The sequence below is a fragment of the Hypanus sabinus genome, chromosome 27 (assembly GCF_030144855.1).
Source record: "Hypanus sabinus isolate sHypSab1 chromosome 27, sHypSab1.hap1, whole genome shotgun sequence".
Taxonomy (NCBI): Eukaryota; Metazoa; Chordata; class Chondrichthyes; order Myliobatiformes; family Dasyatidae; genus Hypanus; species Hypanus sabinus.
Genome location: NC_082732.1, coordinates 9,402,573 through 9,424,390, shown reverse-complemented (window position 1 = coordinate 9,424,390; position 21,818 = coordinate 9,402,573). Strand labels below are relative to the sequence as shown.

The 21,818-nt window shown below is 40.4% G+C and overlaps 1 protein-coding gene across 9 annotated transcripts in view; it reads left to right on the top strand.

Annotated features, from left to right (window-relative positions):
- The first annotated feature begins 12,164 nt into the window (after positions 1–12,164).
- Positions 12,165–21,818, top strand: part of disp3 (dispatched RND transporter family member 3) — a 626,857-nt gene continuing 617,203 nt past the window's right edge. For all 9 annotated transcript variants that reach the window (XM_059951724.1, XM_059951723.1, XM_059951719.1 and 6 more), the window contains exon 1: positions 12,165–12,562. The gene's annotated coding sequence lies outside the window, so the exon portion shown is untranslated. The remainder of the gene's footprint in view (positions 12,563–21,818) is intronic.

Below are 21,818 nucleotides of genomic sequence, written 5' to 3'. Positions count from 1 at the left end.
GTCATTGAGAATATTTAACACAGAGGCTGAAAGGTTCTTGATTAGTCAGGGCACCTACTAGAAAATAGTCAACATCTTTATTCCTTCTACAAAAGTGCATTCCCGTACACTTTTTTACACTATATTCCATATGCCACTTCATTACCCATTTTCCTAATCTGTCTTAATGCTTCTACAGACTCCCTGCTTCCTCAAAGCTACCTCCCTTCCACCTATCTCCAGATTGCCTGCTAATTTCCTCATCCAAATCATTGACATATAATGTTAAGAGATGTGGTCTCAACACCAACACCTGTGGAACACCACTAGTCACTTACAGCCCACCAGAAATGGCCCCCTTTATTTCCGCTCTTTTCCTCCTGCCACTCATCTATCCATGCTAGTACCTTTCCTGTAATGCAATGGGCTGTTATCTTGTTCAGCAGCCTCATGTACATTACCTTGCCAAAGGCCTTCTTAAATTCCAAGTAAACAATATCCACTAAGTCTCCTTTGTCTATCCTGTCTGTTATATCCTTTAAAAATTCTGATCGATTTGTCAGGCAATATTCCCACTTAAAGAAACCATGCTGCCTTTAGTCTATTTTACCATGTGCCTCATAGTACCCTGAAACTTCATCCTTAATGGACTCCAACACATTCCAAACCATTAAAGTCAGGCTAATTGGCTATAATTTCCTGGCTTTTGTCTCTGTCCTTTCTGAAGGTATGGAGTGACATTTTCAACTTCCATCCTCTGGAAGCTTTCCAGATTCTATTGATTCTTGAAAAATCAGTATTAATGCCTCCACAATCTCTTTAACTACCTCCTTCAGAATCCTGGTGTGTAGTCTATCTTGTCCAGGTGACTTGTATAACTTCAGACTCTTCAGCTTCACAAGCAGCTTGGAGATGGTGGAGGAATTCAGCAGGTCAGGCAGCATCTGTGGAAGGAATAAACAGTCAATGATTTGGGCCAAGAGCTTTCAACAGGATTCCAAAGAAAGCATACAGAAGCTAGAATAAGAGGGTGTGGAAGGGTGGAGGGGGAGGACTACAGGCTGGATGGTGGAAGGTGATTAGGTGAGGGCTAATGATGTAAGAAGTAAGGAGACACATTCACAGGTCAAGTCCTTTCACCTATCTTGTGATCTGGTGTCAAATGACAGAAATTACAAACAGGCAGATCAGGGTAACAGCTGTGTAGATACCATGTGCCTACTCCAAATGAAAGGTTAATGACCAATGAGGGATTGTGCATGGGATTCTGCTCCATGTCACAGAACCATCAAATGCTAAGAGAACTAAAGACCTTTAGGGATGACTTGGAATAAGGATCCTAAACTAATTTGAGAAACTATATCTCATTGCTGTGGTAATTTAAATACATTTCTTGCAGGTGGAATGCAAGAATTTAGTACTGACTTACAATCTGCCAAATCATTATCCAGTGCTGGAGGCAAATTGATTTCACATATGGTGCTAGAATTTGAAGACCTCCATGATTTATGTTTGAATGAGGTGTTTTGGAGCTCTCTTAAATTAGTTTTTTTTTCAATCTATGGTTTATATACAGAAGCTGTTCCAAACATTTGATCTTAGATCAGTTATCTTGGTCATTGAGAGGCACTTCCCTGCCCCCCGTTGTTCACTGTTCCTACCCATCCATGCCATCCAAGTACGTAGTGAGCTTGTCATGATTACACATTGCATTAACAAGTCGTGTTCTGCTCATGAGAATCACTAAATATGATTCTCCTACTCCTAGCTGACTTGGAGAAAATGGATGTGGTGAAAAACCACTTTGAACTTTGTGAAGATGAAGCTGTAATGTTGTTGGATAAGATTGGCAGCATTCTGACTTGACAATGAGTAGCCAATAGGTAATACTTCAGAGTCTAAGGCCATTGAACCAAGGGGTGGGTGTCTTTCAAAGGATTTCTAGTCCTCTCCACATCAGATACCTCCCCCTCCCCCATGGTAGGGGAATCTAAAAATGTAGTTTGAAGGTGAGAGAAAAAAGATTGAAAAGAGACTTGAAGGGCTATATTTTCATACAGAGGATATATATGAATGAGTAGTCCAAGGAAGCTGTAGAAGTGGATACAATTATAATGTATAAGAGATATTTGGACTGGTATGTGGACAGGAAAGGATTAGACGCTAAACCTCAGAGAGATATGGGATAAGCATATGCAAATGCAACTAGCTCAGCTTGACAACTTAAACCGGCATGGATGAGTTGGGCCAAAGGACCTCTATCATTCACATCTGTGTAATTTCTAGGGATCTTAATGCACTGTGGCTATTGGCAAAATCATTTCCATAAGACAAAGGTGAGAAGGAAACTTAGTGGAAGCAAGGGGGAAATAGTTAGTGCTGCTTTAAGGCAGAAAGAGCTAACAAGAAAGGTGGGTGACATTTTTTTATTTCACAAACAGCTAAAATGGTTGTTTACAATATTTGGCCTGAATTAATGCACAACGTTATAGCCTGATTTTTGATTACTTTTAGAATCTGGTTATAAATGTAGAGCAAAATGTGAACTCCCACCAGGTTTTTCTTGCAGAGGAACTTTAGGTATATCAATATTGTTGAACCTGTAATCAGTACTTGAACAACTTTGACAAATCCTGCAAAATTACCCCCCACCCCAAAAAATGGCAATCAAAATAAAACGTTTGCACTGAAATCCAGACAGTAAATCTACATGAAAAAGAAATTCTATTAAGAAGTAAATTCTCAAAACTGTCAAAATTCACCCATTTTTGTTGCATTTTAATTGTCTATCACTAACTTTAATTCTCAACTTTCTCCCAAGACACATCCAACCCTTATAAAGTAGAGCTCATATAAGCCTGTATTCTAGTCCAATTCCCCCATCATACCTCAGCTAGTTGATCGATATTGGCAACTTGTCAAGCAAAGCCTCAATTTAAAAAAGTCTTATCCAAGTGTTATAATCCTACTCCCATTCATATGCATACACACAATATATACCATGACCTTACTGTTCCCTAGCTCAATGCTCCTTCAACCAGTGCTCATCCTGCTTTAAGCTGTAATGCCTTCATTTGACCATGTTGCTTTATGTCTTGCATTCCCTTCCTAAGTCTACTTAAGTATCTACCCTGCTTTCCTCTTTTAATGAGCTGGTTTAAACTTCATTGACCTATGCTATCGATGAAACCTGTCACTGGTACAGTTGTCTATTCCATTGGTTCAATGTCTAATTTAATGTTGAATGCCTTGGAATGTCCCATTATGTTGACTGTGTTCCATGAATGCAAATATTGATATCACTTTGCCTTTTGTTCCTCTGAATTGGGGCAGCATAGAATCGTGGGGGTCGGCACAACACTTTACAGTACAGGCGCCCCAGTTTCAATTCCCAGCACTGCCTGTAAGGAGTTAGTATGTTTTCCCTGTGACCATGTGGGTTGTTTCCAGTTTCTTCCCATAGTCCAAAGATATATCAGTTGGTAGGTTAGTTAGTTATTGTAAATTGTCCCGACATTAGGCTCGGATTAAACTGAGGCATTGTTGGGCATGTGTGGCTCAACGGGCTGTTGTATCTCAATAAATAAATGATTTTGACCCACTCTAATATTCCAAATGCACCTTCCTATATCAAAACCAAGAATCTCTTCACCATCTCCTCCATTTCTCCACCTTGATACTCTGAATTTCTTTCTCAAGAACAACTTAGATTTTCACAATCGTCCCAAAGTGCTCCACAGCTTGCTGCATATTATTCAGCCTTTCAAAGCCCAAGTTTGATATAACTAATATATCCTGAAGCGTTCTTTCTTTGAGCACAATCTGAATGCCCGCTTATGGGGTTCAGAAACTTGAAAATTTCACTTAGATTGCTGAGATGTACACTTACAAAATGCCTTTTGCAACCCCAGGACATCTCGCCGTTAGTTTACACCTGGGACTGTAGTGTTTGTGCCGATGGAAAAAAAATGACTGCCAATTTGAGCACAGCCAAACCTACCAAAGGACACTGAGATATATTCTTAAATGAATAGCCTTAGGAGTATTGATGTGCATGGGATAAGACTTTGGGCCAAACTCTCCTCTTTTCATTCAAGTAGCAGCAAGGGGCTTTACTACAAATAAAATGTAAATGACTACAGTGTGCTGGACTTAATCCTACCCCTCCCATTCCTCTCTCATGGAATCGATGCCAACAGTATCTTTCACTGGAATTTACCTTTTTTAACCACAGGATAGAAAAAAGCTGAAAAAGTTGTAGGTTCATCCAGCTCTATCATGAGCACCATCCTACCATCAAGGATGTTTTTGAAAGGTGGCATCTATCATTAAGGAACCTCACTGCCCAGGACATGCCCTCTTCTCATTACTACCGCCAGGGACAAGTACACGAGCCTGAAGAAGCACAGTCAGCACCTTAGGAACGGTTTCTTCCCTTCCGCCATCAGATTTCAGAGTGGTCCACGAACATAACTTCACTTTTTTGTTTTGTTTCTGCGCTGTTTGTTTGTTTATTTATTTATTTATTTTGTATTTCTTATTGTAGTCACGGAATTTTTTTATGCAGTGCACTCTCCAGTTTAAGATGGTGCTGCTGAAGGTGACAGACAACTTACTGGCTGTTAACAAAACAAGATATACAATTAAATACTTTATTAAGACCATAGCACTATAAGATACAGGAACAGAAGTAGGCTATTCAGCCCATCAAGTCTGCTCTGCCATTCGATCATGGGCTGATCCAATTCTTACAGTTATCCGCACTCCCTTGCCTTCACCCCATACCCTTTGATGCCCTGGCAAATCAAGAACCTATCTATCTCTGCCTTAAAGACACACAATGACTTGGCATCCACAGGCATTCGTGGCAACAAATTCCACAGATTTGCCATCCTCTGTGTTACATACTCGTGACACATGACAGTGGTACCCTTGTCACGTGACTGGGGTTGAAGCTATACTGGACTTGAGGTAATGGTCTTGTGATGGTGGAGTGACGTCATTTTCCCGCCAGTAGAGATCATGTGACAGTTTTTTTTTACAGGTTATAAAAGGAAGACCCCACCCTGTGAGAGGGGGGCAGTTCGTGGCGGGATTTGCCAAGTTGACTTCATGCCACTGCGTGATTTAATGTGATGATGCAGTTTAGTTGAAAGATGAAGTTTTATCTAATGCCTAAAGTTTAAAAGGTCATTGCCAGCAGTTTCTTTACAATACTGCTAGTTGAGAATCAGTGGAGAGTGAAGATCGGAGTTCGGGAGTTAAAGATCGAGGAGAATCGATTTTCGACGGTGAAACGGGTTCAACCTTGTTTGATCCTTATTCGGAAGGAATTCGTTGACTGCTTTCATGTTAATCTCTGCGGGATAGCAGAAAATATTGAGGACAGTGTGATAAAGGAAAGGTCAGTGCCTTTGAGCCGTTACGTTTCGTAAATCCTTCGTGGGAAAAAGTTCGACTTCGGGAACTGAAGCATAACAACGTGAAAGAGAATTTAAATTGTCTTAAAAAGTCTCTCCTTTAAATGGACTGTGAGCATTTTTGAACTTTTGGCAAGACTACTTTAAAGAACCGTTTTTGCAACATCGCTTTAAGCACTGTTTGAGCTGTATCACTTTAAGAACTGTTCAAGCTGCCGCACAGTAGCTGATTTCCGGTTACGTTAGTGTTTGTTTACTTTTGGGGGGGTTGTTTTCAGTGTTATATAAACGTGTTGCTTGTTATATAAACCCTTGCCTAACTCATATATTCATTGAATACGTAACATCTGACTAAAGTAGTTTCTCCATTTCTCAGTTCTAAATGGATGTCCTTCAATCCTAAAGTCGTGCCTTCTTGTCCAGGAATCCCTGACCATGGGAAATAACTTTGCCATATCCAATCTGTTCAGGCCTTTTGACATTCAGAATGTTTCTATGAGATCCCCCCTCATTCTCCCGAACTCCAGGGAATACAGCCCAAGAGCTGCCAGATGTTCCTCATATGGTAACCATTTCATTCCTGGATTAATAACACATTTCTGTTAAAGTTTATGATAAATGATCACTGTAAGCAATGAAGATGCGAGTGAAGGCAACGCTGAGTTGGGCGTCAAAGTGTGCAGGTGGAAGGTCGAGGCACATTTAAGAAATCCGGGTGAGGTCAAGGCATATTTGAGGCAACGTTGGGGCAAGTGGAGCGGAACAAGTTCAGAGGGGAGGAGAGGCAGATTCAGGCTCATCCATCTAAAACCAAGAGCAAAGTTTGCTTGATCTAAGCGCCGAGCTGATTTGGAAAGGTTGGGTATGGACTGAAGTGTGCTGGGGGATCCAACAGGGCCTGGTCTTAGAGTGAGGAATGACCTGATGTTTGGATGATTTAAATGCTAGGCCAGATGGATTGAAAAGGCAGGGTGCCGGGACCAGAGATGAGGGTTGAGCCAGTTCTGCAACGTTTACAATGTGATGAATGGAGGCTGAGGCTGTGGCTTGTTCCAGGCTTCACGTCTGGGGACTCACTTTTGTTCTGAATGCTATTTGCTTACTTTTATTGTTTTTGAATGATTCGTGTTTTTTCTCTCTCTCTTTTTTTATGGGTTCCTTTTGGGTTCTTTGTTTTGTGTCTGCCTGTAAGGAGATGAATCTCAAGGTTATATAATGTATAGATACTTTGATAATTAATGTATTTTTGAACTTTGAATTAACTGTTGTCGTAAAACAACAAATTTCATAACACGTCATAATAAGCCTGATTCTGAATGAGGGTCTAACTTCCTGGCCAGAGGATCCCAGATACCAGTATTATGGTCTGTTCTGGTAGCACAGTGAGACCCTGTTCTAGTAATGTTCCTGAATGCTCCAGCAAGTCAGAAAAGGGTCCTGCCTCTAAATTCATCAGCTGTAAAAATTGAATGATTTTCAATATCTTTTAAAGATCCATAATTCTCAGTGACATTTAAAACTGTTAAAAATTTAAGTAAATGATTGTAAATTTAATTAAAATTATCCCACAGGGATCAGTGCTATGTCCTTTGTTAATTGTCACATACACTAATGATTTGGAAGACAGTATCGGTAGCATGGATATTAAGTTTGAAATTGGTGGCACAATGGACAGTGAAAGTTGCCTGAGGTTACATCACGATATGGATCAACTGAAAAAGTGGGCAGGGAAATGCTACTGGAATTCATCAGACAAGTGTGAAGTGATGTTGTTCTGAAAGTTAAACAGGGCCAAAATACACTCAACAAGTGGCAGCGCTCTAAGGAGAGTTACTGAACTGCTAAACATTAGGGAACAGGTATGTAGTTACCTGGAAGTGGTGATATAGGTGACAGTGGTGAAGAAAGCTTGTAATATTCTAAACTTTATCAGATGGACAGTGAGTGAAAGTGCTGAGCTAGATTGGTTTGGGGACTAAATTACTATTTAAATATTTATTTTGCTTGTAATTTAACTTTCTTTATGCTTGCTTATATGTTTGAACAATCACCGATTTGCTTGTATGTTTAAATGGATTTTCAGTCATCTGTAGTATCATTGGTTCTGTACTCCTGTAGTTGCTTCGTCTGCAAGCCCGGGGTGTCTTGGCAGCATAAGTCAAGGTTGTCCATGTTGTTTCACAGACTAACCTTATCAGAGAATTCCCTTCTTCACCCAGCTTGAACTAGTTTATCGTATAAAAGGGGAACACAAGGTCTCTGGTCTTTTTTACACCTCTTGGTACTTTTTACTGGCCTCACTTCTTACTTACTTTGTTTCTTTGTGCTATGATGAACATCTGATAAAACAGCTGTTACCATAAAACCCTGGCTTCCAAAGAACCTTCCTGACAATATCATCTCCTGATCCAGCAGGTGTCACATTATAGTTATACATTCGTTGGACTGCATTTGGAGTATTATGTACAGTTCTTGTTGTCATGCTGTGGGAAAGATGTGATTAAGCTCAAGAGGATGCAGAAAAGATTCACAGGAACGCTGCTTGGACTGGAGGGTGTGAGTTGTATGGAGGGACAGGATAGGCTGGGACTGCTTTCCCTCAAGTGAGGAAGACTGAGGTGTGACCTTATGTCTACAAAATTGTGTGATAAATGTAGGGTACATAGTTCACAGTCTCCTTTCCAGGATAGGAGAATTCAGTTTCACTTTCATGATTGACAGTACACATCTGGAATTCTGATCACCTGACCAAAAACTCTATTGTTCCTCCTGGTTATCAATAAACAGGCCTATTCTTTCATAACCTGACAATAAGTAGTGAAAAATAAGGTGACAATATTGTCTTGAATTCAATCTAATATTGAAAAAGGATCTAGTGCCTTCCCAGGATATATGATGAATAAACTCTTCTCGGGCTTCCAGCCACAGGTATCAATTATAACTGACACTTTGATGACAAACTCTGCCATCTTTTTCAGGGATTATGCCATTCTGAAGAAGATGGCAGTCTGTCATTGAAACGTCGGTTATAATTGATATCTGTACTTGGCTGGAGGCCTGAGAGGAATTTATTTGTCTATCTAATTTTCTGGTAGTGCCCCTTAACTGGGTGCCCCTTGACCCAAAAATTAAGGCCTACTTACTTACTCTTGCACATATTCAGTTCACATTGTTTCTCTCCCTGCTAAGGATCTTAGGACAACATGTGTCCAGTTGTGATGCCAGTATGATGGCTTCTTAATGCTTCCTTTATTATATGTCCAATGGAAAATATATAGCCAATGAACTAAATTCTACATCTGAAATCCTTATGAATACAGCTGACCCTTTGCTCTGAGTCATAGGGTCATGTCACAGTCAACCCTGCTTTTAATCACTCAATACAACATAGACCCTGGAAGTCATCATCTCAATACTTAGTAGCTTTGTGGCAACTTTCTCTCTATACTATATTAATTACTGTTTAAATCAGATAGAATTCATAGATTAGTACTTCTTTTATAACACAGTAACACCATTCATGACAGTCTCCACAATTAAATGTTTCAATGGAAACATACCCCTGCCTGCATCTTTCTCTCTCTAACCATCCCCAGTACTGAGTTCTTTCTACAAACAGTCTATTCAATCTTCTATTAAAATCAATACTAGCTTTGTCATTTCTTTTACCATCATTTCGTATTTACTGTTCATTGAGATGGGAGGAACTAATTTACACCATCCTGGTCTCTTGTAGACTGCTGGAACTGTTAAGGGCTAAAACAATTCATGAATAAAATGGAAAATGACATTGATGAGACTGTTCCTTTTCCCTTTTACACTAAAATTCTATTACAGTTCAGATCCCTTTAGAAAGATCAAGATAGGGGACTTTATTATTTGATACCAAGAGGATAGCTTGTTCTATCATGACTTCACCAACTGTGTTGGCAGTGTTGTATAATCACTGTTTACATTATGTTGATGAAGTAGTCCTATAACAATGTAGAAAGAGGCTGTTCAACTGGTCCTCATTGGCTCCCAGGAGATCAATACCGACACCATAGTTTTGTTCCACATTCAAAAATGAGGAGAGTGGTAGTCTAATTGCTTGACAGAATTGATAGAAATGTAGGAAGAATAGGTTATTAGGAAAATCCAAGGGATTGATTTAATAATCCCAGACACACATGACTTTCCCATGATAGAAGCTGGGAATTTCAAGCAATCAAATGAACCAAAAATTTAGTATTAGTAATGGTAATCTTGATGCAACTAAATTGTAAAATCTTAGCAGCTTCATTTATATCCTACACAGAAGGTTATCTTCCATCTGCCTTAGTCTGGCTCATTTATGTTTTGCACTAATCTAGTAGAATCTTAACTGGTCTATAGCCTAGCACACTACTCAGTTCATAAAGTACATAGGGATGAACAATAATTGTCTTATAAAGTGATATCTCTGTCCAGTGAATTAAAAAAAACAACTAAATTACAATTTGGAAAGTATGGAAAAACCAAAATAATATTCTGTACTCACTAATTGCAATGATATAATCTGGCCAATGAACCAATAGGTACAACCATACATGCATCTTTTTTACAATTGCTGGCCCTGATCATGAGTTAACAACAGCACCTTTACAGGCAATTTAGAAGATGTGTAAAGTTTATGGCTGAATTCCATCATTATGAAATACATCCTGATATTAAGTATATTTTGAGCTTTGAAATACATTCTGAACAGGTAATAGATTGAATGCAAAATAATATTTCATGTCCTTTTGTACCAATACGAAACTCTAGTGATTTATGAGACATTAATACTGTACAGCGATTCTGAATGAAATTTCCAATTTTGGATCCATTGGGACGATTATGGCGAGTTACACTACCTAAGTTCATAGAAAATACTTCAAGCCGTAAGAGAGGAAAAAATTATTCCATGAATTTGGATGAAGAAATCTAGAGTGCCATTCACCCAAAATCCTTAATTCATCAAACAATTTGCTTTCTGACTATCAAGTGATTTAGCATTCTGGATATTGTGCTCACTCACTTGCTCTGAAGTTCTTCGCCTTTTAGTCTCGCTGGCAGACACATTCTCCTGTCAATTTTTCTTTACCAGATTGACTAAGAAAAAAAATGTTTTAGCTTATCCTGTGCTTCTGGTTCTCTGATGCTTGCCAAGTCCTTCTAAATACAGATGATATATTTTAAATGTTAAAAAAAATGCTGTACATTTCTATTCGGCAACAAATACGATTCTTTTTTTTGTAAAATCTTGCTTGTATGATTTGTATTAAAAGCAAAATTGTTGTTTTAAATTTTGTAAAAAGCAAAATTCTGGAAATCTGAAATCAATCAAAATGACTTGATATACACAGGAGGTCAGGCAGGATCTGTGAAGAGACAAACATTAGTAAGACAGGTTGATGAACTTTCATCAGATAAATAGTCATTGATCAGAAACATTGATTCCTTTTTCTCCATCAATTCTAGTTGACTTGCTGTTCAGTATTTCAGTTTCTAGCACTGTTTCTTTTGTCTGCTTGTCATCACAGTAGCAGAATACTGGTAACTATTGCTATACTAAAATGTGAAATTGTTGCCAACTGTAATTCATTCTTCAAACAGGAGTCAGAGACTGGGCCTAGAGGCAGCCAAGAGATTTGTAAACACCAGAATTAATCATGAGCAGAAGTTCGCAAATCATACATTTACAGTTCCAAACTACTTGCTGGCGATTCTTTTTGGGAGGTTAACCTTTTCACTAATGATTTATTTCCCCATGGACATTCAACTTGGTTGGTATTTACAATACCTAACATAATAGGCATCGCATCATGACCTCTGTAGTTGCAATCTTTCCAGCATCGTTGCTGAAGTGTGTTGCTAAGAATTTTACTGTGTTAGTAACCAGAGTATAATAATAGAGCTATTAAAACCAATACCAGTCATTGATATTTTCATTCACGTAAAACAGGAACTTGAAAATGTTTTGTATTAATAATTTTATATTGATATTTTAGTTAAACCTGTCCCAAAATTCCATATTGGAGGATTTTAATTGATTAATACCCGTCACCGTTAGCAGACAGAGCGAGAGGCAACGTGGAACACACACTAAATACACCTTTCCACGCTTGAAAAAGTACCGTGAGAAACTACTGGCCAAGAGGGAATCTCGTTTGGTTTTAAGAATCTATTAATGTTGTTCAACTCCGAAAAATACGCAGATCCAGCACTGTCACTGGGTTCGGCGCTCTCTGTGTACTGTACATAGCACATCGACTGAGTTTATATTCTGTCATTCTCACTTTCTCTCTAAGTAGTTTATCATTTTCCCACAAAATAGATCCCCTTTATCAATCTTGCGACGGTTTCGTCTTGATTTACACTTATGCTGAGTATGCATACGTCCAGCACGGATATTCATTCCTTCACCACTCGCTCGCTCTTCCCACCTCAAACTGCACACACACACACACACACACACGGGAACGCTGCTACCGAATGATATAGTAAGACCGCACCAAGCTGGTGGAATGTGCGGGGTTACCAGCTGCAAAGGAATTCCAGTTGTTGCGCAGTTTAACACCTGAAGCCTACAGCAACCGCTGTTTGCAGATGACAGTAAGCGCAAGAGTGACTCCTCGCCGGCCGGGGAAAGGGCTGAGGGTCGCGGACTGGAAGTGACAGGTCCTCCCCGGGCACGTTCACCTTCCCGCATGCGATTGGTGCGCGCCCAGAGCCGCCACCAAAACAAAACCGGTGCGTGTGACTGGAGTTGGAGATGAGAGCTGTGGTTCGGCGCTCGCCTCCTTCACCTATACCTATATAGATATAGATCCCTATCCCGCTCTCGCTTTCCAGCCTGCCGGGCTCATTCCCTAGGGCGCGCGCTCCAAGCACGCTCCCGCCACTCCGGGTGACCACCCCCCCTCCACTTAACCCCGCGGGCACGCGCCCCAGAGCCGGCGCGCGTTTCGGCTGCGTCCGTCGCCGCTTCAGCTGCCACCATCCCCGGGAGAAAGAACATCTCTATTAACTTTCAACGTCCACACAACTGGTTCGTTTTCCAGTCTTCGCTCGGCGATCGCGTCACCGTTCATGTATTTGTTGTTGAAGATTCTTTCCCCATCTCCAGCTGCATCACGTGCAAGGAAGACGCATTCAAACTGGTACGGTTGTTATCATTGTATGAACAAAGAGTGCACGGGGAAAGAGATTGGTGTAAATGGTACAAGTTTATCGTTTTTGAATTAAGTTTGCTTTGAGTTAACGTGTTTGTATCTTGATGGTGTGGACGAGGATGGGGATAAGGGGATGGTAACTGTTTCTCTCTTTTATCTTGGTATGAGCTTGACATTGTTTCTTCCCCCTTTAAAGGTTTGCAGGAACAGCAAAGATTTTATTTACCACCGACAACGCATTTCTGTTCAAAATCGACCTCAGATTTTCACTAATTTTGGTATCTATATTTGTTGTATAGCTATTAAAATAAGTGGCATCAGGTTTTACGACGATAAGTCTTATCGTTTTGGTATTCATGACAACCAGTGTTAACAGAAGTCTGATCTTAGTAGTATGCAACATCAGTCATTATATACACACCTTGTCACAGATTACAGCTGTCCCCTTTACAGAAGGGGACAAGAGCGGCTATTGAAATATGGTTCTTTTCTGGGGGGGTGGATGTGTGTTGTAATTGAATAATTGCAGTGTATATCAGGACTGGAAGCTGGAGGTTTGAAGCTGGCTCTTCCTTTCTGTGGGCTGTTATTATATTTGGTCAATGCTGAATTGTACAAAGTTTACGAAAATTGATGCTGATCTACATTTCTTGATGGTTTCAACTTCTTGTGTTGGGGAATCTTACAAAAACCTGTGTGATAAAATTGTGTATGATAGTGAAATCTATCTTTGAAAGTTTAAGTTCTGTTTTAACCACCACAGTGACATATCTGTCTGTGACAAATTGCCCTTGGGGATTGGAGACAGAACGAGCTTCACTGTAATTGCTGGAAGTCTTGAGATTATATGATAAAGTCAAGATTTGCCACATAGGAGGAGCCCATTTGGCACATCTGGGCAGCGCTGGTTGTAAAAGGGCGACCTTATCACAACAGGAATTCAACAATCCAGCTGCCTGTCTGCAGTTCCACAGGCACCGCTTTTCAAGTACTCATCAAAGTACTGACAGCACTTGAAGAGGATGCCTTGGCCACCTTTTCATGTAGTGAGTTCTGGATCAAAATCACCTTCTGAATGGGAGTGGTGGATAAATTCCTCATTTTTCCTTCAAACTATCTCTTAAAATTCATGACCCCTTATTCTAATCTGTCGAATAAAATCTCAAGGTTTGGATCTCAATGAGACATTCATAATTTTATGCACACTTAGCCTGCTCAGTCTAGTGAAAATAACACACAATCTATTCTATATCGACAGGTATCCAGTACTGATAACATTTGTAAGTATCTACTGCAGCCTCGACAGTGCAAACACATCTTCCCTTTAATGCACTGACCCATGCTATAGATAATGTTCCAGCTGTGCACTCACCAGTGTTACATACAGTTCCAACATGAACAAAACTGAGTATATTTAAGACAGAGACGGGTGGTTATTGTATTGATATGCTGTCTGGGCAGGAAAGTGGTGGTGAGGTAAAAGATATGTCATGCATTCGTTGAGTAGGGGAGCAGACGAGGGGGTGAATTGCCGTCAGGTTCCATTCCTTGTGTATTCTATGGCTCAGCTAATAAAAGAGTGTTTCCATTTGGCTTTTTATCAGAATCAGGTTTATTATCACCGGCATGTGATGTGAAATTTGTTAACTTAGCAGCAGCAGTTCAATGCAATACATAATATTGAAGAAAAAAACAAAATAAAATAATAACTAAGTAAATTAATTACAGTATATGTATATTGTATATATTAAAAATTGTGCAAAAAATATTATATATTTAAAAGTGAGGTAGAGTCCAAGGGTTCAATGTCCATTTAGGAATTGGATGGCAGAGGGAAAGAAGTTGTTCCAGAATCGCTGAGTGTGTGCCTTCAGACTCCTCTTCAGTATCTCCTACCTGATGGTAACAGTGAGAAAAGGCCATGCCCTGGGTGCTGGAGGTCCTTAATAATTGACGCTGCCTTTCTGTGACACCGTTCCTTGGCGATGTCCTGGGTGCTTTGTACACTAGTGCCCAAGATGGAGCTGACTAAATTTATAACCCTCTGCAGCTTCTTTCTGTCCTGTGCAGTAGCCCCTTCATACCAGACAGTGGTGCAGCCTGTCAGAATGCTCTCCATGGTACAACTATAGAAGTTTTTGAGTGTATTTGCTGACATACCAAAACTCTTCAAACTCCTAATGCAATATAGCCACTCTCTTGCCACCTTTATAACTACATTGATATGTGGGACCAGGTTAGATCCTCAGAGATCTTGAGACCCAGAAACTTGAAACTGCTCAATCTCTCCACTTCTGATCTATCTATGAGAATTGGTATGTGTTCCTTCGTCTTACCCTTTCAGAAGTCCACAATCAGCTCTTTCGTCTTACTGACATTGAGTGCCAGGTTGTTGCTAAAGCACCATTCCACTAGTTGGCATCTCTCACTCCTGTACACCCCCTCATCACCACCTGAGATTCTACCAACAATGGTTGTATCATCAGCAAATTTGTAGATGGTATTTGAGCTATGCCTAGCCACACAGTCATGTGTATATAGAGAGTAGAGCAGTGGGCTAAGCACACACCCTTGAGGTGCACCAGTGTTGATCGTCAGTGAGAAAGAGATGTTATCGCCGGTCCACACAGATTGTGGTCTTCCGGTTAGGAAGTCAAGGTTCCAGTTGCAGAGGGTGGTACAGAGGCCCAGGTTCTGCAACTTCTCAATCAGGATTGTGGGAATTGTGGTATTAAATGCTGAGCTATAGTCAATGAACAGCATCCTGACGTAGGTGTTTGTGTTGTCCAGGTGGTCTAAAACCATGTGGAGAGCAACTGAGATTGCGTCTGCTGTTGACCTATTGTGGTGACAGGCAAATTGCAATAGGTCCAGGTCCTTGCTGAGGCAGGAGTTCAGTCTAGTCATGAGCAACCTCTCAAAGCATTTCATCACTGTAGATGTGAGTGCTACCGGGTGATAGTCATTAAAGCAGCTCTCATTATTCTTCTGCCCCTGAGAAGGTACAAGACCCTCTCCATAGAATGAAATAGATTCTCAGCCCTCAACCTCAATACCGAGAGACTACTAGAATAGGCACTGGTATAAATGTTGCCTTTTTGAAGCAGGTGAGACCTTCCGCCCATAGCAGTGAGAGTGAAAATGTCCTTGAATACTCCCACCAGCTGGTTGGCACAGGTTTTCAGAGCCTTACCAGGTACTCCATCGGGACCTTCTGCCTTGCGAGGGTTCACTTTCTTTTTAAAGACAGTCTAACATTGGGGGGGGGGGGGTGAGAGAGAGAGAGAGATCACAGGGTCATCAGGTGCAGCAGGGATCTTCACAGCTGTAGTTGCATTCTCCCTTTCAAGGTGGGCATGGAGTTCATCTGGCAGTGAAGCATCGTTGCCATTCCTGCTATTGGGTTTTGCTTTGTTTGAAGTACAAACCACCTTATTTTCTTATTTTGCTACTGTTTAAGAATCTCTGGGCAAATATTCTCAGTCCTCTGTTCCTCCAAATCTCCTGCTATCCATCCTCTGTATTTCCTTGCCTATTGCACCTCCCCAGGATAACCTCACACTTGTTTGGAATAAATTACATTTCGAAGTTCAAAGTAAATTCAGAATCAGAATCAAGTTTAACATCACTGGCATAGCTGTGAAATCTGTTAACTTAGCAGCAGTAGTACAATGGAATACATGATAATATAGAGAAAAAAGTGTATATATAAGACCCTTTCCACTTCTGATGCCCTGATGAAGACTGGTTCACGGACCTCTGGTTTCCTCCTCCTCCTGAAGTCACTAATCAGCTTCTTGGTCATGCTGACATTGAATGAGAGGTGGTTGTTGTGGCACCACTCAGCCAGATTCTCATTCTCCCTCCTATATGCTAATTCATCACCACCTTTGATTCGGCCAACATCTGTGATGTCAGCAAATTCAGCAAACATTTGCCATTTTACTGCTCAACTGACCAAGCCATCTGCACCTTCCAGTAATCTAAAGCCTTTCTTTTCACTGACAGTCGTACAATTTTTTAAAATATCTGGAATACCCTCTGTGTTCTCCTAATTTGGATCAAAGTCATTCATATCTCATAAAGTTAGGGACCATGTAATGAGCTATACGAAACCCCACTGCTAACAGCCTATCAGCCACAACACTGCCAATCAACCCTTTGCTCAGAGTTTACCACCAAGTAAATATTGGAAAAAGAATGTCACTGCTTTTTCTTACTATTGACCAGCTTGTCCTGTCATCTGTTACTAAAATATCTCCAGCCTAAAGCAAGGAAGCTCTGCCCTCATCTACCTTCTGTGTTATCCATCAAAGAACAAAGTCAATATGTGACTTGATAAATCCATGCTGACTGTCTGTGATTAATTTGTGCCTTTCTGATTGAAGATTTAGTCTGTATTTTAGAATGGACTGGTTTATCTGTTCCTTCTTAAACAACCAGGACAACATCAGGAGGCATCCAATTCTCTGGTACAATTTCTGGCACTAGGGAGGATTGAAATTTTTAGTCGGAGCATGTGTGACTTTATTCACTAGGGATCTGCACTCCATGGTCATTTTATTAGCTGCCTGTGTACACCCATTGTTAATGCAAATACATAATCAGCCAATCATGTGGCAACAAGTCTGCATTCTTTTATACCCTGAGATGGTCAAGAGGTTCAGTTGCTCAGGAAAAATATCAGAATGGGAAAGAAATGTGGTCTGAGTGGCTTTGACCATGGGACGAATGGTGCATGATGGGGGTAGTCTGAGTACCTCAGAAACTATCGATCTCCTTGGATTTTCACACTCAACAGTCTTTGTAAAGAGTTTAAAGAGAATGGTATGAAAAACAAAAACACATCCAGTGAGTAGCAGTTCTGAGGGTGAAAATGCCTTGTTAATGAGAGGGGTCAGAGGAGAATGGCCAGACTGGTTCAAGCTGGCAGGAATGCAACAGTAACAGTGGTGCTAAACCTTGAAGTGGATGAGCTGCAGCAGTAGAAGAGCATTAGCATATTCTCAGTTGCCACTTTATTAGGTACAGGAGGCCCCTAATAATGTGGACACTGAGTATATGTCATCTGGGCCTAATAACTGAACTATTTTCAACAATGATAAATTATCCTTTGTTCTGTTTATTCCATTTAACATTTGACAGCCTTTAGTGAAAAAGATCAATGTAAACTTGTTATTGGTGTATGCATGTGTTACCATATACTATCTTGAGATTCATTTTCTTGCAGGAACTTACAGAAAAACTAAGAAATGCAATAGAATTTTATGAAAAAAATTATACATAAACAGACAAAACTGACACACAAATGCATAATATGCAAAAGACAAACTGTGCAAATAAAAATAATACTGAGAACATGGGTCTTAAAGAGTCCTTGAAAGTGTGCCCGTAGGTTGTACAGTTGGTGCAGAGTAGTGGTGAATGCAGTTATCTACACTGTTTCAGGAACCCGGTAGTTGTAGGGTAATAACTGTTCCTGAACTAGAGTGGGGTGTGTGATGGTAGCAGTGAGAGGAAGTTATGGCCTGGGTGGTGGTGTTCTTCGATGGGTGCTGCTTGTGGCAGCCTCACTCATATAAATGTATTCAATGGTGGGGAGAGCTTTGCCTGTGATGGTCTTAACTGCGGCATGGGTATCGTCCTTCTTACTTGTGATGACTGTCATCAATTATGTAAGAAGAATCTTCAAGCAACACACACAAAATGCTAGAGGAACTCAGCAGGCCAAGCAGCATCTATGGAAAAAAAAAGTGCAGTCGGTGTTTCTAGCATCTGCAGATTTTCTCTTGTTTGTGAGAAGACACTTGAATATTTATCTGCCTCCATACACAGATAATTGACCGGCTGGTGGCGTAGTGGCATCAGCACTGGACTTTGGGGTGAGTGGTCCTGAGTTCAAATCCGGCCAGCTTCCTTGCATGCTCTCCGTGCCTGGGTTGAGTGTCGAGCTAGTAACTCCTGCCATGGGATGGGCTCTGCCAGGTTTCAGATGCCCAAGACATGCTGTACGATGAGCAATCACCAAAAAGATCAGTGCAAAAGCAACACACACACACACACACACACACACACACACACACACACACACCTATTTATAAAATGCCTTTTGGATTTTTTTTGATTTCTTTTTGAGTGCTTTTGTCATAACTTTGATTTCTTTTTTAATTTCTAGCTCTTCTAAGTGCTCTGCTATGTTCAGCCATGGGTATCTGAGATAAGCTTCATTTCTCTCTCCTTCTACACTCTATTCACCTTGTTCAGGGAGCTTTTAGATAGGCCTACCTTTTTAAATCTTGGGAACACATTTGCCTCACAGCACAATACTGTTTCTAATCTGTATGTCCAGGGGCTTATGGAAAATTTGGTAGAAATGGTGTCTTGTGGATTGAACAAACAGCATCAAAAGGTGCTGTAGTCAATTTTCCAAGGATTCTCTGAATCTCTTCATTGTTAATGTGCTGTTGTTTCATGCTTTTATTCCCCCCAGCTCTCTTCACATGCCGGAGTTCTGGCAGGCTGAACTGGTCATTTTTCAATGCTGCTTGTGCAGTGATTAGCTGAATGTTAAAATACGAGTAACCCAGCAGTTGATCACATTATGAATACGTTCATAATCTATCCCAGTTTACTTCTTGGTGTCCTAACGGTATGGAAACGTCTCCAAGCCCTGAACTGGTGTAGGGCAGCACTCAATAATTTCAAAAATATTTAAATTCATTGAAATTATTTCCTTTAATACATGCATACACAGACAAGACTCTACATAAAAAGCAATTTAACATCAAACCTTCTCTGTATTATGCAAACACGACATTGTACCAGTGTTATTTCAAGGTGCCATTCCAGTATCCTGCTCCCACTGATTATTGGCTTATGTTTCACCCTGCTTAAACATCCTCCGACATGCTTGCTTGGACCATTTATGTGCTGGATGGCAACATTTGGTCTGAACTAACTACTTTTGTGGAAGATGAACATGTTTTGGGTGGACAAATCAAACCCAGTCTTACAGCTTGGTAACCCATGTAGCAGTACATTTTTTAACTTTGTGATCGATACCACCTTAACACATTGGCTAAGATCTGCACAAGTCTGGAAGCACTAGGAGTAGACAATATTTGTCCTTTTTCGGTCAGTGGTTAGTCTCTGTACACTGACTGCAAATTTTGGTTTTGCAGTTAGGTTTTTTTTGTCTTTGTCTGGAAATAAGACCTTAAGACAAAGGAGCAGAATTCGTCTAATCAGCCCATCAGGTCTGCTCTGCCATTCTGTCTTGACTGATTTATTATCTCTCCAATCCCAATCTCCTGTCTCTTCCTGTAACTGTTGAAACTTTGACTAACCAAGAACTTATCAATCTCTGCTTTAAATATACTCAATGACGGTCTCCACAGCCATTAATGCCAATGAATTCCACAGATTCGCTACCCTTTGGCTAAAGAAATTCCTCTAGATCTCTGTTCTAAATGATGACCCTCTATAACAGGGGTTCACAACCTTTCTTATGCCATGGACCAATATCATTAAGCCTGTACCCCATTTGGGAATCCCTACTTAGTTCTGAGGCAGGTCCTAGACTCACCCACTATTGGAAATATCCTCACCACATCTACTCATCTTGAACTTTCAATACTTAATAGGTTTCAATGAGAACCCTCTCATTCTTCTAAACTCCTGTCAGTATAGGTAGTTAACCCTTTCATTCTCAGAATCTTTGTGAACCTTCTCTTGACCCTCTCAAATACCAGTACATCTTTTCTTAGACATGGGGCCCAAAACTGCTCTCAGTACTCCAAGTGTGGTCTGATCAATGCCTTATAAAACCTCATTAAGACACCTTTGCTCTTATTTTCTAGCTCTCTCTAAAGGAATGCTGGCATTGCATTTGCCTTCCTTACCACCAATTTAACCTGCAAGTTAACTTTTAGGGAAACCTGCACAAGGAACTCCAAGTCCTTTCACACCTCTGATTTTTAGAATTTTCTCTACATTTAGAAAACAGTCTGCACCTTTAGTCCTTCTACCAAAGTGCATAACTATATGTTTCCCTACACTATATTCCTTCGGCCAATTATTTGCCCATTTTCCTAATCTGCCTCAGTCCTTCTGCAGCCTATAATTCTTCCACATATTTTCCTATTGTCTACAAACTAAGCCACAAAGCCACCATTTTCTCATCCAAATAATTGACATATAGTATGAAAAGGAGCATTCCAAACATTGATCCCTACAGAACACCAGCCAACCAGAATAGGCCTCTTTTATACCAACTCTATGCCTTTTGCCAATCAGCCAATCATCTATCCATACTAGTATCTCTCCTATAATACTCTAGGTTCTTATCTGATTAAGTAGCATCTTGACAATGGCCTTCTGAAAATCCAGGGAAACATCATCAACTGACTCTTCTTTGTCTATCCTACCTGTTATTTCCTCAAAAATTTCCAATAGATTTGTCAAGCAAGAATTCCTCTTAAGGAAACCATGCTGACTTTGGCCTATTTTATCATGTGCCTCCAAGTACTCCGAACCTCAACCTTAATAATGGACTCCAACATCTTTCCAACCACTGAAGTCAGGCTAACCTTCTTCTGCCTCCTTCCACCCTTTTGCAATCTTTTTGTCCTCCTGAAAAGTTCCAAAATCTATCGGATCTTGAAAGATCATTATTGCTTCCACAACCCTTCAGCTATCCATTTCAGAACACTGGGGCATAGTTAATCTGGTCCAGGTGACTTATCTACCTTCAGACCTTTAAGCTTCCCCAGCACCTCTTCTTAGTGATAGAAATTACATTCACTTCTTCCCCCTTGACACACAAATTTCTTGTATACTGCTAAGGTCTTCCACAGTAAAGACTTCCCATTAATTGTTACTGTATTATATGACCTCATTTTTGCTTTAATGCTGTTTTCAACTTCCCTTAACAGCCATAGTTGCCTCATCCTCCCTTTAGAATTCTTTGGGCTGTATCTATCTTGTGCCTTTTGGTTTGCATCTAGAAACTCCAGCAACTCTCTCATGCCTCTGTAATTCCCTTTACTGCGCTGTAATACTGATACATCTGACTTCAGTTTCTCCCTTTCAAACTGCACGGTGAATTCTATCATATTGTGACCGTTGCCTCCCAAGGGTTCCTTTACCTTAAACTCCTTAATCTAGTCTGGTTCATTACACAACACCCAATCCAGAATTGCCTTTTCTTCCAAAGTGGGATAAGCCACAAACTGGTCTGTAAAGC